The sequence below is a fragment of the Paramisgurnus dabryanus genome, chromosome 17 (assembly GCF_030506205.2).
Source record: "Paramisgurnus dabryanus chromosome 17, PD_genome_1.1, whole genome shotgun sequence".
Classification (NCBI taxonomy): Eukaryota; Metazoa; Chordata; class Actinopteri; order Cypriniformes; family Cobitidae; genus Paramisgurnus; species Paramisgurnus dabryanus.
Genome location: NC_133353.1, coordinates 18,474,400 through 18,499,191, shown reverse-complemented (window position 1 = coordinate 18,499,191; position 24,792 = coordinate 18,474,400). Strand labels below are relative to the sequence as shown.

At 37.9% G+C, this 24,792-nt stretch overlaps 1 protein-coding gene and 1 long non-coding RNA gene across 2 annotated transcripts in view; one reads left to right on the top strand and one right to left on the bottom strand.

The window, feature by feature from the left end:
- kif6 (kinesin family member 6) overlaps positions 1-24,792 on the top strand; it is a 677,660-nt gene that overhangs the window by 11,392 nt on the left and 641,476 nt on the right. The window lies entirely within an intron of this gene.
- On the bottom strand, positions 2,094-4,204 carry LOC135778386 (uncharacterized). Its single transcript, XR_010544566.2, has 3 exons — positions 4,123-4,204; positions 2,980-3,051; positions 2,094-2,894 (listed from the first exon to the last, which is right to left on the bottom strand). It is a non-coding gene; the product is annotated as an uncharacterized lncRNA (long non-coding RNA).

Sequence of the window (24,792 nt, the reverse complement as noted above, 5' to 3'; positions counted from 1 at the left end):
TTCCAGTCTTTGTGCTAAGCTAAGCTAGCGGGGGCTGCGTCAGACAGAGTTACAGCACGCACGGAGATGAGAGAGGTATGTATGGACTTATCTAACTCTGGGGGATACGGTGAATAAGCTAAATTCCCAAAATGTGGGCGTGTTCCTTTAAATGATGAACTCGACGGAGCTCCGACAACAGTGTTGCCACTCTCTTGTGTCTCTCTCTCTTGCGTCTCTCTCTCTTGCGTCTCTCTCTCTTGCGTCTCTCTCTCTCTTGCGTCTCTCTCTCTTGCGTCTCTCTCTCTTGCGTCTCTCTCTCTTGCGTCTCTCTCAGTGGATCTGCATCCAGGGGAATAGAGTCCACTGCCGTGAACAATTTCATTTCCTCCTCTGCAATTTTGGCCACAGATTTGGGGTTTGGCTCATGATGATGGGTCATGAACATTCCTCTAAAAAGTTCAGTCATGGCTGATTTCTTTTCTTTGGAAGTGCAACACTGAAATCTGTATTTCTCTTGTCTCGGCGGCAACTGAGAAAATTATGCATGACCATTCAAAAACATGTCTTGGTTCTAGCTATACAAAGCTTAATGCAAATGGGTGAAGTGGCCCTTTAAGCCAAACTGTAAAATATAAAAAATGTGCGCACTCAATTGGATAATTGTAAACACGCAAACACAGACAGAAAAGACATGCCATCGTGGAAATAATATAAATAACATATTACTTGAGGGCTATTTAGTTTGTTTAATAAAATAACAAATTGTTCTCTGGCGCTATAAAGAAAATCAAATCAAATTTACTTGACCTTCAAGGGGGGCGGGTCGAGCTGTTAGGAGGGCAGGGCGCCCCCCTTATATAATGGTAGGGGAAACACTTTGTACAAAATGACCTATTACAAATGGGGGGACTAAGAAAATAATTTACGGTATGTGGAAAATAATGCTTTTTTGAACTATAAACCACGTGAACACATTGTATTACACCAATTGCACAAAGTACTGCGCTTTTAAGCCACTAAATATGGGCCCTTTAAATAATATGCTGCTGCCCCAGGTGAAAAAAAAGTGCACTAAAATACACTTTATTTAAGTACACTTAGTACACTTTTCCACAATATACTAAAAGTGCTCTATTTTCGCACACTAATTTTGAACTTAGTATACTAAAAAGTAGTATTTAGTACTTCTTAAGATGAACTTAATACCATCTTAGTGTACTCAACTGTGCTATTTTGAGACACCATGAAGTTGAACTAAAATGTATTTTTAACATACTAGGTCTGTATTTAAAAAAAATATATTTAATTATAACTTGAAGTACACTTGAACCCACCTTTAAGCATTTTTAAATATACTTTAAAGTATACTAATGGTATGTTAAAATAATATTCCAAATGTATTCCCAGGTGAAAAAAGTTCACTAAAATACACTATTTAAGTACACTTTCCACATTATACTAAAAGTGCTCTATTTTCGCACACTAATTTTGAACTTAGTATACTAAAAAGTAGTATTTAATACTTCTTAAGATGAACTTAATACCATCTTAGTGTACTCAACTGTGCTATTTTGAGACACCATGAAGTTGAACTAAAATGTATTTTTAACATACTATGTCTGTATTTAAAAAAATATATTTAATTATAACTTGAAGTACACTTGAACCCACCTTTAAGCATTTTTAAATATACTTTAAAGTATACTAATGGTATGTTAAAATAATATTCCAAATGTATTCCCAGGTGAAACAAGTTCACTAAAATACACTATTTAAGTACACTTTCCACATTATACTAAAAGTGCTCTATTTTCACACACTAATTTTGAACTTAGTATACTAAAAAGTAGTATTAAGTACTTTTTAAGAGGAACTTAAAACCATCTTAGTGTACTCAACTGTGCTATTTTGAGACACCATGAAGTTGAACTAAAATGTAATTTTAACATACTAGGTCTGTATTTAAAAAATATCTTTAATTACAACTTGAACCCACCTTTAAACATTTACGAATCTACTTTAAAATATACTAGTAGTATGTTAAAATAATATACCAAATGTATTCCCAGGTGAAAAAGTTCACTAAAATACAGTTCACAACCTTAAGGTACCAAAAGCTCTTTATTTTCGTGCAGTAAATTGTGCTTAATATACTAAAAAGTAGTATTTAGTACTTGTTAAGACAAACTTAAGACAATCTAAGTGTACTCAACTGTGCTATTTTCTAAAATTGTATTCAGTTACAACTTGAAGCACATTTGAACCCACCTTTTAAACATTTATAAATGTAATTTAATAATTTCAGATATAATAATATTACATAAATAATATAGCATACAAAATGAAATAATAATATATTGCCCACACATTTGTATACATAAAATAAATCATTTCTAATGTACTGTATGTGACATTTGAATTACAGTCAAGTTTACTATTAGAATGTTATACATGTACTATTTTACCTGCATGTTTGCCACCAAAACATGTTTTAACTCATTCTAAAATGATACCTATTCTGTATTCATACATACGAACCGGTTTCTTCCATCATTAACAACTAATTAAATGTTAAAGAAACAACTAAGTATGTATTTACTGCTATTGAAATGATTTTACAATATAAAACAAAGATCAGTGAAATGCAATGAGCTACTTTTATCAAATTGTGGAACATTAATACATCAATATGAAAAGTACACTATGAATATGCAACCATTGAATAATTATATAATCATAATGATGTAATTCTCTAAACAAAAAGTTACTGGACAAATGCAGAAGTGCATTTGAACTTACTCGAGATAAACCTACAAATGGCTGAACCAAAACACAGAGAAGTTTAAATGTCACGTTTAAGTGGAGGGTCACTTCTTCTTGCCATTCAGACACTGAAGACTTAATCACAAGGTCTGTGAAAAGGAAACAGAATATATACAAAATTAACCAATAATTAATGAACATATGCATTAGAATTTTGTTAACTTCTCAGTTTACCTTTTAAAGCTTTGACTGTGTCCTCATCAAGCTTGACATGAGTGTCCGTTTGATCCGTCGCTACATGGCACTCTACAAGTTACATTGAACATAGGGTTATAGGAGGCTTAACTCACTGACACTGATATAATGCAACCTGTGTGTATTACAGGATATTCTTTACTTTGATAATTGTGTTTTATTTTAACCAAGGGCATTTTCCATGTCTATTGTGCTCTTGCTTACAAGAAAAGTTCACCTCTGTTTAAGGAGATTTAAGGAAATCAGAAGTCATGCCAATGGACTCTATGCAGGCTTAACTTCCACAATTGACTCAAGGCTGCTCTTAAGTTTCTGATGCGGGAGATTTAAAGCAGAGTGACAGCAGAATCGCTAAAATTACTTGTTTGCTGGATTTACCCAAATTTACAACCTATGATGTGTGAAGAATTGTCCAGATGTGCAAACTGAGAAAGGTTGCAAGTTTTATGTGTTGTCTTATCTCTGTAATCATTAAGATATATTCAGCTAGCCTGTACTAGCAGTGCTTACATTGTGCTGTTTTTTACAATCCGTCCAGCAGGCTAATCACGTTAGTAATATATTATTGTCTTTGTAATGTTGTCTAAAAGTGTCCGGTCCAACATCCAATAGGAAAATTCAACTGCAGTACAGGGCTCAAAATTAACTTTTTTTTGGTAGCACTGGTGCTCACAACTTTAAAGAGTTAGGAGCACCAGCAAAAATTTAGGCGCATCCATCCAAAAATTAAAAAGCACCACAACTACAATGTATATGTTAATAGATTTATTTTATTAAAATAAAATGCAACCACCAGGCTTTACATATCCTATGGCCAGCATTTAAATTTGGTCTTTTATTTTATTTTTTTTACTGCATAGATTCCTAAATTAATACCCAACTGCTTTTGAAATAGTATAGCAATAATAATTTACCAATTACAGATTACAGTTAAAATGATTAAGATTACAATAGAAAATCTAGCAAACACGTAAAACACTGATTAATTGGGACATTTACAAAAGTGACCTTAATATAGAAGGCTTAATATAGAAGGCTAATATTGGTATTGATAACTGCATTACCAGGATGCTATTACTACTAAATATGTTTTTAAAAATATATTTTTTTATAAAAACATACCATCAACATTGTCGTGTTCCACATCAACATGGACCACAAGGATGTTTGTCGGATGTCCATTCACCAGCGCATGCGCACATACATTATCAAACACTCTTTGACCGACAGGTCGGTGTCTCCATCAATAATGAACACATTTGTCATGACACTACTAGTGTTTTTGGCACTTTCGCCATGTTTAAGCAAGGTCTGGCGCTTAAAATGTTTTGATTCCGCCACCAACGCAGTTTTACAGGATTTACAGTAAGCAAAGTAAGTTACATCGAGCCATTTTCATAGCGGAGACACTCGAAATCTTAAAGCCACTCTCTCTGAAAGGTTTAACGTCAAGTCTTATTTTCCGGTGGTGGAGTCGCATTTGAATCCGGATCGTCGTCATTAATTACAGTAGTAACATTGGCTGTAGTCGGCTTGTTCTCGTCATGCTCGCGGTGCATCTTATTTTCGCGCTTCACGTACCAACGTAGCACGGCAACAAGGAATGACTGACATATGACTGATATATTTATTACCAGTGTACCTCTAGTGCACTTTTTAGAAATACATTAAAAGTATGCTTGAGTTTAGCATACTTATAAAAAGTGTAATTAAAAATATATTTATTACCAGTGTACCTCTAGTGCACTTTTTAGAAATACATTAAAAGTATGCTTGAGTTTAGCATACTTTTTTAAAGTGTAATTAAAGATATAATTATTACCAGCGTACCTCTAGTATACTTTTTAGAAATACATTAAAAGTATGCTTGAGTTTAGCATACTTATAAAAAGTGTAATTAAAGATATATTTATTACCAGTGTACCTCTAGTGCACTTTTTAGAAATACATTAAAAGTATGCTTGAGTTTAGCATACTTTTTTAAAGTGTAATTAAAGATATAATTATTACCAGTGTACCTCTAGTGTACTTTTTAGAAATACATTAAAAGTATGCTTGAGTTTAGCATACTTATAAAAAGTGTAATTAAAGATATATTTATTACCAGTGTACCTCTAGTGCACTTTTTAGAAATACATTAAAAGTATGCTTGAGTTTAGCATACTTTTAAAAAGTGTAATTAAACATATATTTATTACCAGCTTAACTCTAGTGCACTTTTTAGAAATAAATTAAAAGTATGCTTGAGTTTAGCATACTTTTAAAAAGTGTAATTAAGCATATATTTATTACCAACGTACTTGTAGTACACTTTTTTGAAATACATTTAAAAGCTATTTAACATATTTTTAATACACTTTAAATAAGCACGTTGGGAATACAAATGTACTAAAAACATATTACTTAAATTTTAAGTATATTTTTAATACATTAAATACTACTTTTTTATCACCTGGGGCATCAGCACACTCCAGTCATTCTCACTGGGCAGATAGTCGGGGAGCCAAAGTCTCAAAAATGGGTTGAACCTGACCTGGTCTGCCATACTTTTATTTGTGTTTTTTCTGTTAACTTTGACCCCAAGAACCAATAATTGGAGGGTCTGCTCTGCCGGAAATATCGCGAAAAAATTTTTGTGGCCATTTTAGTGTATGCACCCATTATTTTTATCAGAAAATTGTGAACATTTTTTTTTCCTCAAATCCTCAGTGGGTTGGGTAAACTGTCAATAAATGCATTCCTGATACACAGAACACATGTGCTGACAACATCCACTGAAAAAATAACTCTTAAAACACATTTCTGTATAATTTTGCATCAATTTAATGCAAAAAAGTAGGCATTTTCTCACTTTTTTCCCATATTTTCATCTTTACTTCGTTGGCAATCAACTAGTTATGATATCAGTCAATATGCCATTCTTTTCACCAAACAGTATACTCATTACACAGAAAAAATGATAAAAATCCAACCAAAATCAATGGATCTGTGATGATTTCACTACTAGTTGGCCATCAACAGGCTCAGAACCTTGATAGAATTTTTGGCTACTTTCAAAATTCCGAAAGACATACTGGATAACATGATTGTTAATGTCCACATTATTAAACATCATGGTCTAGGGCAGTGGTTCTCAAACTTTTTCAGCGTGCGGCCCCCTTTGCGTACGATGCATTCCTTCGCGCCACCCCAAATGAAAACAGTTGTAAAACTTCACATTTAAATTAAACAAAACATTAAATTATACAAAGTAGTGCTGCCTTATTTTTTTAGCTTTAATTTCACAGAATTCATGATAAATAATGTATTTTTTAAAATGTCATAAAACTGGGGCCCCCCTGGCACCATCTCGCGGCCCCCTGGGGGCCCCGGACCCCAGTTTGAGAACCACTGGTCTAGGGATCTTTTTAATTTCAACATAACCCTGTTCTCCCAATGGAAGTCAGCAAAATGACTTCAATTATTTTATTGCCTCAGATGACAACTATTACAACTTTAAAGAGATACTTCACCCATTTGCATTAAGCTTTGTAGCTTTAGAAACCCAGTCATGTTTTTAAATGGTCATGCATCATTTTCAGTTTCCCCTGAGACGGGAGAAATACAGATTTCAGTGTTGCACTTCCTTCTTTCAATTATGTAAAAATCGTCATTTTGCGTCATTGAAAGATGGAATTGCTATATCTTTGTCGAGGGTGTAAGACTACCCTCTGTCGTTATTTTTCCAGGGGGGGCTATGGGTGGGACACTACAGACCTATTACAGATAAGTGGGTCGGATTTACGAAAACAAATGATACAGCTGCCATCTTTTTGGAATCTAAGCTAAAAGATGCTGTGGAGCCAGACTTGATGTTTTCCAACAATGGTGGAAGGTTATCAATATGATATGGAAGAGGGTGATTTCAAGGCTATCTTTATGAGCCACAATACAGGGAAGAGCAGCTGAGGCAGATGGAGGAACAGGAGGTAGAAGATCGAGGTAGAAAACCTGCTTGTAGAAGGTAGAAGACGAGGTAGAAGACCTGCCTGTCGCAGGCGAGGAGCCTGGACTGACTCGAGCTGGGATGGACTGGTTGTGCCTGTGCTCTTGCTGTGCACCTACGGACACAGAAATGTAGTCTGTCTGCTGTAGAGAATTTCAAAAATGCCAGTTTCTTCTGGATGAAATTTCTACATCAGATGAGGATATGGACGTTTGTGTGGTGAACCACCCAAGCTTCGGACCGCATATGGACAGCAGCATTCTGGATACATATTTTAGAATACCAAAGGTCAACTGGAGGTGACAGCCAAAGCCTGCAGGGACAAACAGATGTCTGGCTATAAAGTAAGTGTTTCTATTTTATTTGGGAGCGGCTTGCAGAGCTGTGCATTGTGGGAGTTGTTGTCTTCCATACAAATGCGCCCTAAAGTCACTTTCTGTCTTTTTTCGGTCAAACAGGCACCACATTTGAAATGTATGTTACATTTTTACTACAAATATGACCCACTTTCAATAAGGATTAATGTTTCCATGGGTGAAATGTCCCTATAACGGAAAAAATAACATAACTTATTAACTAGATGCAGGTCCATGTGAGGTGGGATAATCAGAAGGGTGGCACACTGCAGATACTGCTCTGGGGACAGACCTTCACCCTCACCACCTGAGGAGACAGCAAACAAGAATTTGAGGGTTATACAGCAGCGTGATAAAAGATACAACCCCCTCACTCTCTAACACGCACGCAGCCTACTTACATGTCCCTGTCTTCAAGCACAAGTTCAATCCTTAAACATCCCCGCTGTAGAGACATGCAATGCCACACTTCACATTGGCTCTTGCACAGAAGCATCCTCAGGCATGCATGCTTTTCTTGCAGTGGCAGTATTTGCTGTTTGAGTTCAGAAGGTTTTGCCTCTTTCGGCATCATGGTTGCCACCAATTTGCCATTGACAAGTTGTCTCCCAAGATCCGTGGCAGCTGGGTAGGTTGGCTGAACTATGTGTGCCCGCTTACAGCCAACTGATGCAGGGATCTGCGAAGGTGTAATTGGAAGGCATCTTCAGTTGGTCGAAGGCAACGCATGTCTCCTTTGATGCTCACAAAGAGATGGGCTTGAAGTGCATCTAGAGTACCACCAAAGTCACTCCTGTCATAGTGACACCATGTATCGCCATGCTGCTGTTATTACCTTTTTCTGAACATCCCGGGTTTCCTCAGATCACTGTACCTGCACAGCGGCAGAATGTCTGTCTGTCTGTCAATGTTGTGTAGGCCCACCTTTTTCCTCTTCTGTACGGATAGGTCACTGTGTCACATCCGGTAAGTATGTAGGTGCTGAGGAAAAGGGATGTAACCTCTGAAGCAGCAGCATTATACTTCCCTGTCAGAGCTTCTGTGATGGCATGAACAGGTAGGGAGATATCCATCGTTTTCACCCACAGCTTCTGCAGCCCATCCATGTGTGTGATGTAGTACATGCACATCATGATCACATCTGTGTTCGTTGCAACAACTACAGCTCGTTCGTTGTGCAGAATTTGTACGGAGTATGCAATGTGAGCAAACATCCTGGTATCTGCCTCCTCAAGTTCTGGAAGCTCAACCTGACAATCCAATGACAAGGGGACAGTGCGACCAGGATCACAAAAGATTCCACCAAGAATAAGTGTGCAAAGGAAAACAAGGCAGACTACCTGGCTGCAATCAAGACAGCCCTTGGCAGCTCATGGGGGGAAGTGGACGATCTAACGCCCTCTGACAAGCCTGTTGTAATGGTAGTAGATGCAATGGCATTCTTTCAAGGTTACTAACATCTTGGGAGCAGCACCTTCCATGAACTGCAAGGAAAGTACCCGAGGAAGCTCCTTGGAATCCTCCCAGACAAGTGTGACTGCATCCACTTTGTTAGTGATCAATATGATGTCTATCCTGCTGAAAGTCTAAAAGGTGAGGAACGAGAGAAGAGGATGAAGACCTGCTCCAGCAAAATGAAGGAGTACCACATTATACTCTCCCTATACCTGTATGGAAAGGCTTCATTCACAATTCACTGAATAAAGCTAACCTGTTGAACTACATGGGGGAAGCATGGGCAGTTCAGAACAAGTCACTTCCTGCAGTATGCACACTTATTCTTTGTGGAATCTATTGTGATCCTTGTCGCACTGTCCTCTTGTCACTGGATTGTCAGGTTGAGCTTCCAGAACTTTTCTGTGAGAAACATGAGGAGGCACACACCAGGATGTTTGCTCACATTGCATACTCAGTACAAATTCTGCACCACAAATGGGCTGTAGTGGTTGCAACTGACACAGATGTGATCATGATGTGCATGTACTACATCACTCACATGGATGGGCTGCAGGAGCTGTGGGTGAAGACGATGGATATCTTCCTACCTTTTCATGCCACCACAGAAGCTCTGACAGGGAACTATAATGGTGCTGCTTCAGATCTTACATCCCTGTGACACAGGGAGCTATCTGAGCTAAAGGCTGGCCTACACAACTGCTATCAAACACCTGACAGACCTTTTGCCACTGTGCAGGTACGGTGATCCTGAGGAAAGCCTGTATGTTCAGGAAAAGGTTATAACAACAGCACGGCGATACAAGGTGTCACTCTATGACAGGAGTGACTTTGATAGTACTCTAGATGCACTGCGAGCCCATCTCTTTTTGAGCATCAAAGGAAACATGCGTTGCCTTCCACTAACTGAAGATGCCCTCCTATTACACCTTCGCCAATCCCTGCATCAGTTGACTGTGTATAAGCGGGCACACATGGTTCAGCCAACCTACCCAGCTGTTTGTGTGTGTTAGAGAGAGTGAGGGTGGCATATTTTATCACGCTGCTGTATAATCCACCCTGTCGTTCTTGTTTGCTGTCTCCTCAGGTGGTGAGGGTGAAGGTCTGTCCCCAGAGCAGTATCTGCAGTGTGCCACCCTTCTGATTATCCCACCTCACATGGAGCTGAATCTAGTTAATTAAGTTATGTTATTTTTTTCTGTCAAAGGGACATTTCACCCATGGAAACATTAATCTTTATTGAAAGTGGGTCATATCTGTAGTCGAAATGTAACATACATTTCAAATGTGGTGCCTGTTTGACCGAAAAAAGACAGAAAGTGACTTTAGGGCGCATTTGTATGGAAGACAACAACTCCCACAATGCACAGCTCTGCAAGCCACTCCCAAATAAAATAGAAACATTTACTTTATAGCCAGACGTCTGTTTATCCCTGCAGGCTTTGGCTGTCACTTCCAGTTGACCTTTGGTATTCTAAAATATGTATCCAGAATGCTGCTGTCCATATGCGGTCCGAAACTTGGGTGGTTTACCACACAAACGTCCATATCCTCATCTGATGTAGAAATTTCATCCAGAAGAAACTGGCATTTTTGAAATTCTCTACAGCAGACGGACTACATTTCTGTGTCCGTAGGCGCACAGCGAGAGCACAGGCACAATTAGTCCCTCCCAGCTCGAGTCAGTCCAGACTCCTCCCCTGCTACAGGCAGGTCTTCTACCTCGTCTTCTACCTTCTACAGGCAGGTCTTCTACCTCGTCTTCTACAGGCAGGTCTTCTACCTCGGTCTTCTACCTCCTGTTCCTCCATCTGCCTCAGCTGCTCTGAAAATGATGCATGACCATTCAAAAACATGACTGGGTTTCTAAAGCTACAAAGCTTAATGCAAATGGATGAAGTATCTCTTTAAAGTTGTAATAGTTGTCATCTGAGGCAATAAAATAAGTCATTTTGCTGTATTATATTTATTGTGTGACACATTTCCATTGAGAGAACAGGGTTATGTTGAAATCAAAAAGATCCCTAGACCAGTGGTTCTCAAACTGGGGTCCGGGGCCCCCAGGGGGGCCGCGAGATGGTGCCAGGGGGGCCCCAGTTTTATGACATTTTTGTAAAATACATTATTTATCATGAATTCTGTGAAATTAAACCTAAAAAAAATAAGGCAGCACTACTTTGTATAATTTAATGTTTTGTTTAATTAAAATGTGAAGTTTTACAACTGTTTTTCTTTGGGGGGGGGCGCGAAGGAATGCATCGTACGCAAAGGGGGCCGCACGCTGAAAAAGTTTGAGAACCACTGCCCTAGACCATGATGTTTAATAATGTGGACATTAACAATCATGTTATCCAGAATGTCTTTCGGAATTTTGAAAGTAGCCAAAAATTCTATTAAGGTTTTGAGCCTGTTGATGGCCAACTAGTAGTGAAATCATCACAGATCCATTGATTTTGGTTGGATTTTTATAATTTTTTCTGTGTAATGAGTATACTGTTTGGTGAAAAGAATGGGATATTGACTGATATCATAACTTGGGGGAATAGTTGATTGCCAACAAAGTAAATATGAAAATATGGGAAAAAAGTGAGAAAACGCCTACTTTTTTTGCATTAAATTGATGCAAAATTATTCAGAAATGTGTTTTAAGAGTTATTTTTTTAGTGGATGTTGTCAGCACATGTGTTCTGTGTATCAGGAATGCATTTATTTACAGTTTACCCAACCCACTGAGGATTTGAGGAAAAAAATATTTTTTTCACAATTTTCTGATAAAAATAAAGGGTGCATACACTAAATTTTTTCGCGATATTTCCGGCAGAGCAGACCCTCCAATTATTGGTTCTTGGGGTCAAAGTTAACAGAAAAAACACAAATAAAAAGTATGGCAGACCAGGTCAGGTTCAACCCATTTTTGAGACTTTGGCTCCCCGACTATGAAGATACAAAGGCATTTCCAAAGTCTTTATACAATGCTAAGAAATTTACATAAACGTCATGTGGCTCATGTTACTATGTAACTTTAAGTCCAAAAAGTGTTAATATGTCTTTCCACTTCATAGTTTTGTACTGATGAGAGTGATGCAGACCTGTAAGAGAGTTATAAACAGCTGTTAGTAGGGCTGCAGCTATCGATTCTTTTTGTAATCGATTAATCTAGCACTGAATCGATCGATTAATCGAGTAATCGGATAAAAATTTTGTTTGTGTTTTTAAACAACCAAAACAAATAATGCATACCGAAAATGACGTGGGTGTAAAATGTTCAAGCATTTGGCTTTTATTTCTAAAAAAAACAGAGGTATTTGGCTCCAAAAAATAAGCCTATTAATTTATTATTTATTATATTTATTATTAAATTAAGTGCCAGGGCCAACAATTAAGCACTTTAATTTATTAATATGCATAACAGGTTTCATGCTGTAATCTAACACTGACATCAAAGTAAATATCTGATTTATGTACATTTCTACACCTGCAGCATTTACCATTAGGCTACTAACATGTAATATATCATTTCTGGGGTGAGCCTATTTGCTATGGTAACAACCTGTGTGTGTGCGCGCGCACGTGCACCTGTGTTTCTGTGTGCACGCGTGCTGTGCTTGAGGAAGAGTGACACCCCAGTCAGACGTTCAGTTGCTTCATTGCATTTTGGTACGGCAGAAAAACATACATTCCTTTTCAATAGAACGCTGCATTTGGTTTGCATCACTTGCATTGCGGTGCATTTTAGGTTAAGAATCCGTTCGAAAAAAACGCGTTACGACATCACGTCCCGCTGTATACAGTGAATGCATGCTGAAATTATTGTTGCATGGCTACATAAAAGTTTAAGCATATGATGCATTGCGCGATCGGTCTGACTCGCGTGAGAGAGAATAATTTATGCTAAACTCCAATAAAACAGAGATTATTATAATGGAACAAAATATGTCAGATTACAAGTTGCCCATAAATGATTGCACTGTGGAGCCGTTTTTTTGGTACACACACCTGTAAAGTGCATGCGTGTTTGTGAAGGGGTTCTTTTTTAAGCAATTGAACGTGAATACGAAAACATCAAAGCTAAACATCATATCTAGTCAAACCGCTACAAATACAGTATGGGATTAAAATCAGCGAAAGCTATGTTACCTTGTTTCATCGACGCTTGGTGAAACAGCAGTGGATGTTTTCAGTTCAGATGCTGAATGTAATGGTAATTGATCCCAAACTTTAGACAGTCTCTCTCTGCCGTTTATGGACATATTCGCTCCGCCATCGCGCCAACTAAATTCAAAATGTACCACGCGCTATGATGTGCTTCCTGAACATTGAACAACGGTCCGTGTGAATCAGATCTCGGCGCGTGTAGTGAGCGTCATAGGAATTTAACGAGGCTTCGAGGCAGAATTTTTGCCTCGAGGAATTTTTTGAATCGAGTAAATCGAGTAACTCGATGAATCGTTTCAGCCCTAGCTGTTAGCATATATTGTCCATAGAAATACTACATAAGCTTACATACATAACTGATGGGTAAATATCAATGATAACATTAAATACAGATAAACTATCTTGTACAATGTAGATAAACTACATTCAGAACATCTCAATCAAACATTTGCAGAGCTTAGTTATATAGACCATTTTGCAAAATGTAAACAACACTGATCCAGATAGCACTTCATCATGAACATAGAACTAAATCAAAAAGTTAAACATCTTTAAGATATATGTGAGATAAGGAGAAACTGACAAACTGAAACAGGAAGTGTTTCTGGACCAGTGTTGTTTACATCTTGCAAAATGGTCTATAAAAAGCTGTTTTCAGATGACTGTTTTTAGGTGCCCATCGACTGATTGTTAAAACATTCTGTTTTAACAATGTTTTAATGCGTGTACTGACTAAGTCCTAAGGAAGTGTAGTACTGGTTGCAGATACAGTGGATTAAGTTTAGACGTGTGCCCGTGCAGCCTTACACCAATCAACACTGAGACATTTTTGGCTTGTTACTATTATCTAGCAAGTTTATTTTCCTCCATATATCATACAGCGGCAATATCTTAACTTATAATACATGTAACAAAAACAACAAACCCTATTGTTCCCCTCAAAAGCTAGACACAAGGCACAGTCGAAAACTGATGCTAAATCAGCAAAACCTGTGTTTGTATTTTCTTAAATGTTCTACCCGGGCTGACCCGAGATCAGTTGAGCCACAAAGCTCATACCACCCCCAGTGGCACAGGACAAAATTGCATAAAAATAATACAAAATGAATATGGTTCATACACTCCAGCCCCTAATTGCGTCTGGCAGAGCATTTACACCAAATTCAAAAGAGCCATAACTACCAATAATATAGCCTATGTGTCACGATGAGCACACGAATGACGAGAGGATGGATCCAAGTGCAGTTCAAAGATTTATTTCCACAGGTAAACAAAAACAAAACACGAAAACTCAGAGCAACACCGTAACATTAAGACAATGGACCGTGACAAGGGAGTGAACAGGAAGTCAATAAATACACAATGTAAACCAATGGAAAAACCAGAACAATAAAACACCATGACAACAAACAAGGGGGAGGAGCATGAAGACAATGAGTAACCAGGATAACAAATGACTAGGCGGTAACAATAAATCAACACGAGGAGCCACAGGCAAGACTTAAATACAAACATAAACACTAGAAATAATACTAAAACCACAGGAACAATACTAATCAAATACAAAGACAGGATAAGAAACAAAACAAGATATGATGCAAATCAAAACCATAATCAAAGACAAGACCCCAATCAAAAACAGTACCCAATACAATAAACAAAGGCAGCAATAAGTAAAAAGAAAACATGACAAGGAAATAATAAATCTCAAAAACACACAAACCGAATCCCAACACTATGTGAAATTTTAACCAATTACTCTTTAGCTTTATTAAGCAAGCATTTTTTAGTTATTGGTCTTTAAATAATGTTTGTTTTGGTCTTCAAACGAACCAGAGGTACCAGACCTCTCTTATCAGGGAAGGTTTTCATGACCCAGGTGGAGCTGTGGAGTCCACAACCATGACCAGGTCTCCAGGAACAAAACTCCTCTTCTCATGGTTCCATTTTTGACGCTCCTGTAAAAGCGGTAAGTACTTGCGGTTCCACCTCTTCCAAAAGAGATCCGAAATGTATTGGGTTTGTTTCCACCTCCTCCTGGTGTAAACATCCCTTTTATCGAACAGTCCTGGTGGAAGAACTGGTTTTCCTTTAAGGAGTAAAAGATGGTTTGGCATCAATGCCTCCAAATCATTGGGATCCTCTGAAAGTCTTGTAATGGGGCGATCGTTAGGCATAGCTTGGAACCCTTCATCATCCAAGGTTTGCTGATGGAGCACAGAGCACAAGATCTTCCTGATCATCAGTATCATGCGCTCCCATGCGCCACTGTGATGTAACCCAGCTGGAGGGTTAAAACTTCACTTGATTCCCTTTCTGGACAAGGCTCTTTCAATGCGATCATGATTCAAAGTGGCTAAGTCTTCTCGCAACTCCCTTTTTGCACCCACAAAGTTGGTGACATTGTCAGATCTCAAGTGTGAGACTTGTCCTCTTCGGGAGATGAACCTTTGCAATGCGTTAATGCACGAGTCTGTGTCAAGAGAATAGGCCACTTCCAGGTGCATGGCCCTGTTGGTAATGCAAGTGAATATCATTCCATATCTTTTCACGATGCTATGCCCTCTTTTTACATCAACTTGCCCAAAGTAATCTACGTCAACGTTAGTGAATGGCGGTAGATCAGGAATCACTCTCTCTTCTGGCAGATATACAATTTTTTGCTCACCAGGTTTTCCACGATGGAGCTTGCAAATGAGGCATCTTGATATAATCTTCCTCACTGCAGTAGGTCCACTTGTGATCCAGTACTTTCTCCTTGTAGCAGAAAGAACATGATTTCTACCTCCATGTCCAAGCTGTAAATGGACATGACGGAGGATGAGATAGGAGATATGTTGGTCCTTTGATAAGATGAGTGGGTGTTTAATGTCCTCAGGGATTGCTGCCCTTTTAAGCCGTCCCCCAACTCGTAAAAGTCCTCCTTCTTAAACGGGATCCAATTTGAGGAGGCTGCTACTTCTCGGCACTTGTGACTTGCCAGAGGTTAGTGCGGCAAATTCAATTTGGAATCTCTCTTGCTGGCAAAAAGCAATTATTGAGGTCTCAGCCTTCAGGAGATCTTCCAGCGTCACCTTCTTATTGATGTTCTTAAGTGATGTTCCAACCTTGCTGCTCCAATAACACTGGTGTTTGAACGCTCCAACTGTTTTCTTTTTTCTTTCAATTAAAACAGAGTTTTTTTCAGCTTCATAAGCCACGCAAGTGAAACTTTCAATCTTTGCCATTCAGTAAAGCTACTTTAACATGATACCAAAAAGTTAAATATATAGTGCAAATTAATAAAAAATAAAATCCTTAGTTGTACTATTTCACTGTTAGTCATGGTATATATTATTTTAAAATATTAAAAACCAAAACTGAGTTCATTGTGTGTGTGTCATGTTTGTGTGTCTGGGGCGCACCCCTAATGAGTGTCTATGTAGGTCAGTAAAAAGGGTAAAAACATGTGACCTGAGGCTGAGGGCGCAGGACTGTGCGCCCCATACCCTCCCATTTAAATTGTAAGTAGGGATGGGCATTTTCCAGTAATTTTCTATTAGAATATTTAAGCTCATAAAGAACGAATATTCGAATATTCGTTTATTTAAATTATATTAATTAAGACAGGCGTGTTTTGTATTTTTCATTTTGTCATAATTTCACAGAAGGCTTATAATTAGGAAATATCTACAACAAGCTAAACTTATATATGTATGTATTTTTAAGTTGAAAACATTGTAATTAATGTTCATGTATATTTTACATTTAAGTCTGTAAAAGACAGTATAGATGAAGTGAAAAAGCATTAAATAAGTCGTAACCCTTTGGTGGCACATTAAAAACAAACAAACATTCAAATAACATTTTTAAATTCGAATTATTATTGCCGATCGAATATTCCAATATCCGTGCCCATCCCTAGTTGTAAGCGAATCAATATTGTCTTTTTATGTTTTTGACCTCCTGTGATTGGATCGTTCATAGTCTCATAGTCTCATAACCGCATTGCAGACTGCTGTGTTAAAGGTATTGTGGAGGATTTTCTTTTTCCGGGTGGATCATCAAGACTATTGGTCCTCCTAGTTGTCAATCAGGAGTGTTACGCAATTGCATTTTTTTAAAAAGTGGAGAAGGCGGTTCGTTTCTAAAATTCGAGAAAATCCTCCGCTACACCTTTAACTGATATAGAGATCGACCGATACTCATTTTTTAAAACCGATAACAAATATTTGGATGCTTATGTGCCCGATAACGGAGCGGGAGAGAGAGGAAAGTATAGCGGAGTTGGCTGCATATTCTACATAGTTTATAGAGTAAAACAGGTGGATTAAGTGCCTTTTTGGGATATAATATCTTTGTCTTGACCAGCAACCTGTAGCCTTCAGCAATCCAACCAATAGTTAGCAAAGAGATTTTACAAATATTATCACTGACTGGAATACTACATTCAGGAAAGTAATAATCAAAACGGCTTATATATCATTGAATTTCTTAACTGGTAATGTTATTTGATGTCAGAATAATTAATATTTTGTTGTTATAGCTTATGAAATGGCTGTTGACAGCGCTGTTTATCTATGCATTTACTCACGCATTAATAGTATCAAACTGTGACCGCTTGCGGAGGTAATAAATAATTTATATCCACAGACATTTATTTAGATATTTTAGCAAAATAATGTTTATCTGGCAATTGTTAATATGGTAAATCTTGTTAAAAGTTAGCTACATGTGATGGCTGTGCTTCAGCCTTCAACCCCGGTAACTTAAGTGAACAGCAATATGAACGTGATTTTAAGATTAAGGGTGTCACGATTTCGATTTTAAATCGAAATCGATCGAAATTAAGTCACAGCTTCGAACTTCGAATTAAAAAATGGGATCGTCGATGCTGCCACGCCCCCATGTCACGTCCGGTCGGCTTGCCAAGAGAGGGAAAAAAACTCTCAGAGATGCCTTTAAAAACATCTGTCCAGCGGAACGCGATCATATTTTAAAAACGAGGGATGCTACAACTCCTTGAAATGCATATCATAAACAGGATTACTACCTAGTGATCTGCCTTTGGACAGAGCGCAGCTCTCTGCACGTGCGCGAGAGTGAGAGAGGCACAAAGATGCAGCGGATTATATTTGAAACAAAAGGCATAGTTTGCCTCAGCTCGCATGAAACGCATAAAACTGAACAAATACATAAGGATTAGTTTATGTTTAGACTTCGGACAGATGCGAGAGCACGAGCGCGTGCATGTGAGACAGAGAGAAGCGCAGCTGCTTATGATGCTGGATATATTTCAGATGTTATGAGTCCAAGACACGCGCATTAAGTCCATGTGCATTAAGTCAATGTGCGTGCAAGAAGGAATCCTCTCTCTGCAAGCTCTCGCGTTAAGTGAAGCCCACAAACTCTCATGCGAGTTGTGCAATGTGCATGTTAATGTTAAACAATAATAATAATAATAATAATAAATAATGGCATATCATTTTTGTCTTCAAAAAAATATGTAAAAATCGAGAATGGGATCGAATCGTGACCTTAGATTCGAAAATGTAATCGAATCGAGGATTTGGAGAATCGTGACACCCCTATTTAAGATGCTAATGATAAGCATAAATAACAGAAAAACGAATTTAATTTAGCGTTTTTAATTCCACAAAGCATTAACTCATGGTTGTTTTATTCATGCAAAGCTACGTGGGACCGGATTTTATGGATCAGCGTGACTCTGTGAGTTCGTCTCTATTCTTGGACAAGCTGTACATTGCTTTTAATATATCAACTTATTTAACATAACATACATTAATGAACAGATGAGATGTGTAATAAATGCCTCATATGCAAAGTAAGTATACTCAAAGACCTTTTAATGAAGTTGCGTCGCCTTCATATTTGCTGTGCACGTTGCTGCTGCTGTGAGCTCCTCTCCTCAGAAACGTTCAGCACGCAATTCTCAATTCTCTCGTTTATCGGTCAATCCGATATTACAAAACCGATATCCGATCATCTGAAAATGCTCAAATATCGGGGAAAATATCGGAAAAACAGATATATCGGTCGATCTCTAAACTGATAGCTCCTTACTGATCGGTGCAAGCAAGTTAAATAGCTTAAGATGAAGGAAAATATGATTTAATACTTACAAAATCACCCTTTACAAGGTATTTAATTGATGAATAAATAAAGGATTAAGAAGCTTGGACCAGATCGACCAACAGAATCAAATTATGGCAGTCTGTGTGCTCCACCACTTCTCATGGCAAACGTAGTTGGCTAGCTGGATATCATGTAAGTCCTGAGTTTTATAATTCCCTGTTTGCCGTTTTAAAGTCTGAATGCATGATAGACTGCACGACACAAAACTTTGTGGCGTGTTTGAGCTTGTGTGGCGTGGACATAATGAGAGCGAGAGCTCATATAATCCGGTATATTTCGTGGCTTGGTCAACTTTGTTGTTCGAGTTTTGTTGTTGGATAGTTTAAAAGAGCACCAATGAGAAAACTACTGTTTTATGCTGCATTTACACCAACGGTGGTAGAGGCGTGAAGCGCGAGTGATTTCAATGTTAAGCCAATGTGAAGACGAGTTGACGCACGTCAGGAGGTCCCGCGGCGCGGAAGAGGCGTTCGGCGCAGTACGCGCGAAATGTGCTTTTTGTGCATCTTGCGGTTCACGCGAATTTGCGGCTGACGCCCGAGTTGAAAATTTTTAACTTTGATTGAATTTCGCTCCGCGTTAACCAATCAGGAGCCTGCTTGCTGCTGTTGTGGCAGCCCCGCCCGGAGTCACTCATTTAGCATGAAGGCTTGATATTGTCTGTGAGCAGTCACACAGAGCTATACGACACAAGCAGTGTTGTGTGTAACGCGTTACAAAGTAACGCGTTACAGTAACGTAACTACTTTTTTGAGAAAAAAGTAGTGTAACGCGTTACTACTGAAAATTTGGTAACGTAACGTAGTTCATTTTCCAATTCAGCGCAACGTTACTTTTGGTTAGATCTGACAGCGACACTGCCATCTGCGCGTTTGCGCAATAGTCACAAGGTCCACACACATGACAGAGGCTCGTATCAGTCTGCAAAGAAATCATGGCAAGCAAGAAGCAGCTGACGCTAACTTTTGAGGGATGGAGGCATCTTAATTTTAATCAATGTTTTATCAACCAATTGCCTGATTTTAATAAATAAGAAATAAATTAAAGAAAACGATTCAGCTTCATATTTATGTTTAAATGAAATATTTTTTTAAACATAAATATAAAACTAAATCGTTTTCTTTTATTTATTTCTTATTTATTAAATTCAAGCAATTGGTTGATAAAACATTGATTGAAATTGAGATACAATTAATACAAAACGAAATTCACTTTAGAGAAAGGTTTCTATGAAAACAAACTTAATAAAGTGGTCAAAATCATGTCTACCCACTCCGTTTGAAGTGAATTTCGTTTTGTATTAATTGTATCTTAGCATAGTATCTCGGAAGATTGTGCTTGTTAAATAGCTCTGTGGCTATACTGCACTGAAGCGGCAGTTTAAAATATAAACCCAGAATTCAGCGAACGTCAAGAACAAGAAAACGGAAACAACAATCAGACAGAGACGCGGAATTTACATAATGTTACACAGACCATGTTTAAATTTCAATGTTTCTGCACAGAAATACCAACTTGTTCACTTTGTTTGGTATTAATAAGCTGCGCATTGGAGTGCTGGCCGCGGTGCTGAAGACGCGCTCGGACGGAGGGCAGCACAGATATTTACGTGCAACCTATTGGAAACTATTATTCGTTATTATATAATTATTATTCGTTATTTTACTTTATTACTTCCACTTTACTTTATTTACAAACCCTTTTTTTCACTTAAATCTATAATTTAATTATTTTACTAACCCGACTAACTCATCTGGGCTTTCCGATAGGTTGCACGTAAGGGGAAAAGTATAGCTTTCTTCCCCTTGAGAAGAGTTCTGCACTTTTAAACTTAAAAAATATATCTCTTTACAAAAGCTGTAATTTCGTTATTTTACTAACCCAACTAATGACTCCTCCACTTTCCAATAGATTGCACGTAGATATCTGTGTATATGTGCCATCACGCGTCTTCAGCACCGCGGGGAGCAGCCAGCACTCCAATGTGCAGCTTATTAATACCAGACAAAGTTGTTATTTCTGTCCAGAAACATTGAAATTTATACATGGTCCGTGTAACGTAATTTAAATCCCGCGTCTTGGCCTTATTGTTTTTTTCTTGTTCTTGACGTTCGCTGAATTCTGGGTTTATATTTTAAACTGCCGCTCTAGTGCAGTATAGCCACAAAGCTATTTAACAATGAGCACAATCTCCCGAGACACTACAACATGCTACTAATAATTCATTAATAAGAGCTGTTTTCTTGTACACAATTAAATATTTTAAGTTAAATGTACAGTGTTAAAACATGTAAAAAGGACAAGATTTTAACAATGTCAAGATCAAATGCCTGAGTACCAGGGTATTGTGTGTATGTGTTCGTGTGTTTGTGTGTGTTTCCAAAATATTTTCAAAATACAGGCAACATAAAAGTAACGTAAAAGTAACGAGTAACGTAAAAAGTTACTTTCCAAAGGCGGTAACTAAGTAAAGTAATGGATTACTTTTTTAAAAAGTAACGAGTAACGAGCAAACACTACTTTTTTAAAGTAACTTCCCCAACACTGGACACAAGTTCTTATTTCTATAGAGGAGACAGGAATAAAAAGGACCTCGCTTGGAAGAGTGTCAGTGCGGACATTGGGCAACCTGGTAATTGTAATACACACTTCACTTTTGAGTCACGTGACGTTTATCGACCCGCACTGTTTATTTTCCCCCTATAGTAAGGTTACCAAATACAAACTGGTAACTCTCTCGATAAATGCACAATCAACATTTGCAAACTGACAACCGCATAGCACTTGCCCCTCCCACAAGAAGCGGAGTTTGCCTCTGACGCGCGTCAAATGCTTGCTTTTTCCGCGCGTCTACTCCGCTCTACATGCGCGAATGCATCCAAATTGTTCAAGCGGCAAACCACGCGCGGTAGACGCGATTTTGACACCCGAAACGCGGTTGGTGTAAACTCAGCATTAAAGGGAACTTCAAGAACTGTGCAGATTGAGCTGATGGACTGTATGTACTTTTGTTGTGAGGGAAAAAATTTACTTGTGATAACTTTGGTGTCTCTTTTTTTGTGTGTTCGGTTGCGTTAACCAAAAAGTCTTTGATTGAGAAATTTTTAAGCAGGAACAAGAAAAATCTGATCGCCATTTAGGCAGATTGCCCATACAACTTGACTAAATGTAATTTCTAGGCATGTCCAGTTGGTGGCAGTGTGTTGCTCTCACTGATGACGCCCTGGTTTCTAAACTTTCTCGTGATATTTTGATGTCATACGCTGATTGGTTTGCGCATCGCTGCTGAAGTTAAACACTACAGGTACGCTGCAACCAGACGCCTGTCTAAGGTAAAGACACAACATCTAATTACAAGAGTCTGCATTAATCTGCCTTCATGCGTTTATTACACAAGATGGTTTTAGACGAGTTTAGTTCAAGTAAGTTTTTTACACGTTTATTAATATTTAAATCTCAGTAGTTTTTTGTTATTTAATTTGTTCATATTTGCCTGTTCAGCATAAAGCTTGCATGTTTTATCGCCTCCGCTGTCACTGTGAGAAAAAAAAACATTCACTCATCTGTTTTATGTGATGTAAAACATGTAAAGTCATGCACAGTCTCCGTTTATTTATTCTTTAAACAAATAAATAAACAAACAAACACATTTTGACTTGCATGCTCGTTTTGTAAGTTTGTGATTAGAAATGGACAAATGACGGAGATTGAAAAAGTCTATCGCAACATCTAGCATTTTAGCTAAGAAGTAATGCTATTCATCACCTCATAAATGGCTATTAACAGTACTGCATTACTACAGTAAAAGTTTGATTTTGAGTTTGATTGCGCCCATCCAAATTTTTTTAACACCAGCCGCTACTGGTCCTGGCTATTCTTATTTTAATAAATTTTTAACGAAATTAACACAACATGAAATAAACACAAGAGAAACATCCAGTTAAAGTTAAGCACAGTAATTTACTACAGTGTTAAGATGAAACTTAACTTTACCATCAGTTAAAAGGATAACAAATAACAGACTTCATATGAATAATAAAGATAAATAAATTGATGAGACAAAAAATGTCAGTTAGATATATCCAAAGAGAATATTTAATGTTTGACCATCAGACACCGGAGGGCAGAGCTACAGAGCTCGCCTGGTCACCCCTTGGTAAAAAGAAAACAAGACCCGCAAGGCTTAATGCGGAACTGCAAGAAACGACAAGTGGATGACATCAGAGTACAGCGAGAGCGATTTAAAACCAGCCTCCTCCGCTAGATTTTTCACGGTACTCTGATGTCATCTGCTTGTCGGCTCTTGCAGCGCTGTGTAAAGTTGACCACACCTAAAAAACGTACTGCTAATCTCGTCAGAAATGCTCTGTGTATGCCTGCACCTCCTTTATTAATTGTATAGCAGGAAAAGTTCTATTTTACTTCTCAGTGTGAGAAATACAAGGTTTGGTGTGTGAGCGTGTGAACTGACAGAAATGCGTGTTTCACAGCGAATGTGTGGGACTTGAGAGCCTTGGTTATATCAACATATGTCAAATTAAGTTACGCTATATCCACGTATTTTTATACATTTTTATAGCATTTAAACAAAGGAACTGCAAGGGTAGTAATTAAAACCCTACACGCTGGTGAAAACTGGAAAAAACGGTTTTCTTTTGATTCCCTGAGAGCAGATCAATTAGCATTGGGGGTTGGCAAAGAATTGGCAGACCTGGGGGTGGGTGGTTTCTAATTTCGTGACTCTCTGTCAATGGTAGCTGCTAAAACTAGCAGCTAAACCATGTGCAATTAATTACATTTTGGAATTAACTTCCTTCATGTCATTTTATTTATAACTGTAAAAAATATTTTTTGAATTTGTAAGTAAAGTTAGCATTAAATATGTTTCACAAATAACTGGTGTACAAACTAGAGATCGACCGATATATCTGTTTTCCGATATTTTCCCCGATATTTGAGAATTTTCCGATGATCGGATATCGGTTTTGTAATATCGGATTGACCGATAAACAAGAGAATTGAGAATTGCGTGCTGGACGCATCTGAGGAGAGGAGCTCACAGCAGCAGAAGCAGCGTGCACAGCAAATAGGATGGCGGAGTGACGCGACTTCATTAAAAGGTCTTTGAGTATACTTACTTTGCATATGAGGCATTTATAACACATCTTATTTGTGCATTAATGTATGTTATGTTAAATAAGTTGATATAGTAAAAGCAATGTATGCAGCTTGTCCAAGAATAGAGACGAACTCACAAAGTCAAGCTGGCTGATCCATAAAATCCGGTCCCAATAACGACGTAGCTTTGCATGAATAAAACAGTCATGAATTAAAGCTTCGTGGAATTAAAAACGCTAAATTAAATTCGTTTTTCTGTTATTCATGCTTATCATAAGCATCGTAAAATCACGTTTATATTGCTGTTCACTTACCGGGGTTGAAGGCTAAAGCACAGCCACCACTTTTAACAAGATTTACCCTAAGTTATATTAACATTTCCCAGATAGACATTATTTTGCTAAAATATCTAAATGAATGTCTGTGGATATTAATTAATTATTTATTACCTCCGCAAGCGGTCACAGTTTGATACCGTTAATGCGTGAGTAAATGCATAGATAAACAGCGCTGTCAACAGCCATTTCATAAGCTATAACAACAAAATAATAATTATTTTGACATCAAATAACGTTACCAGTTAAGAAA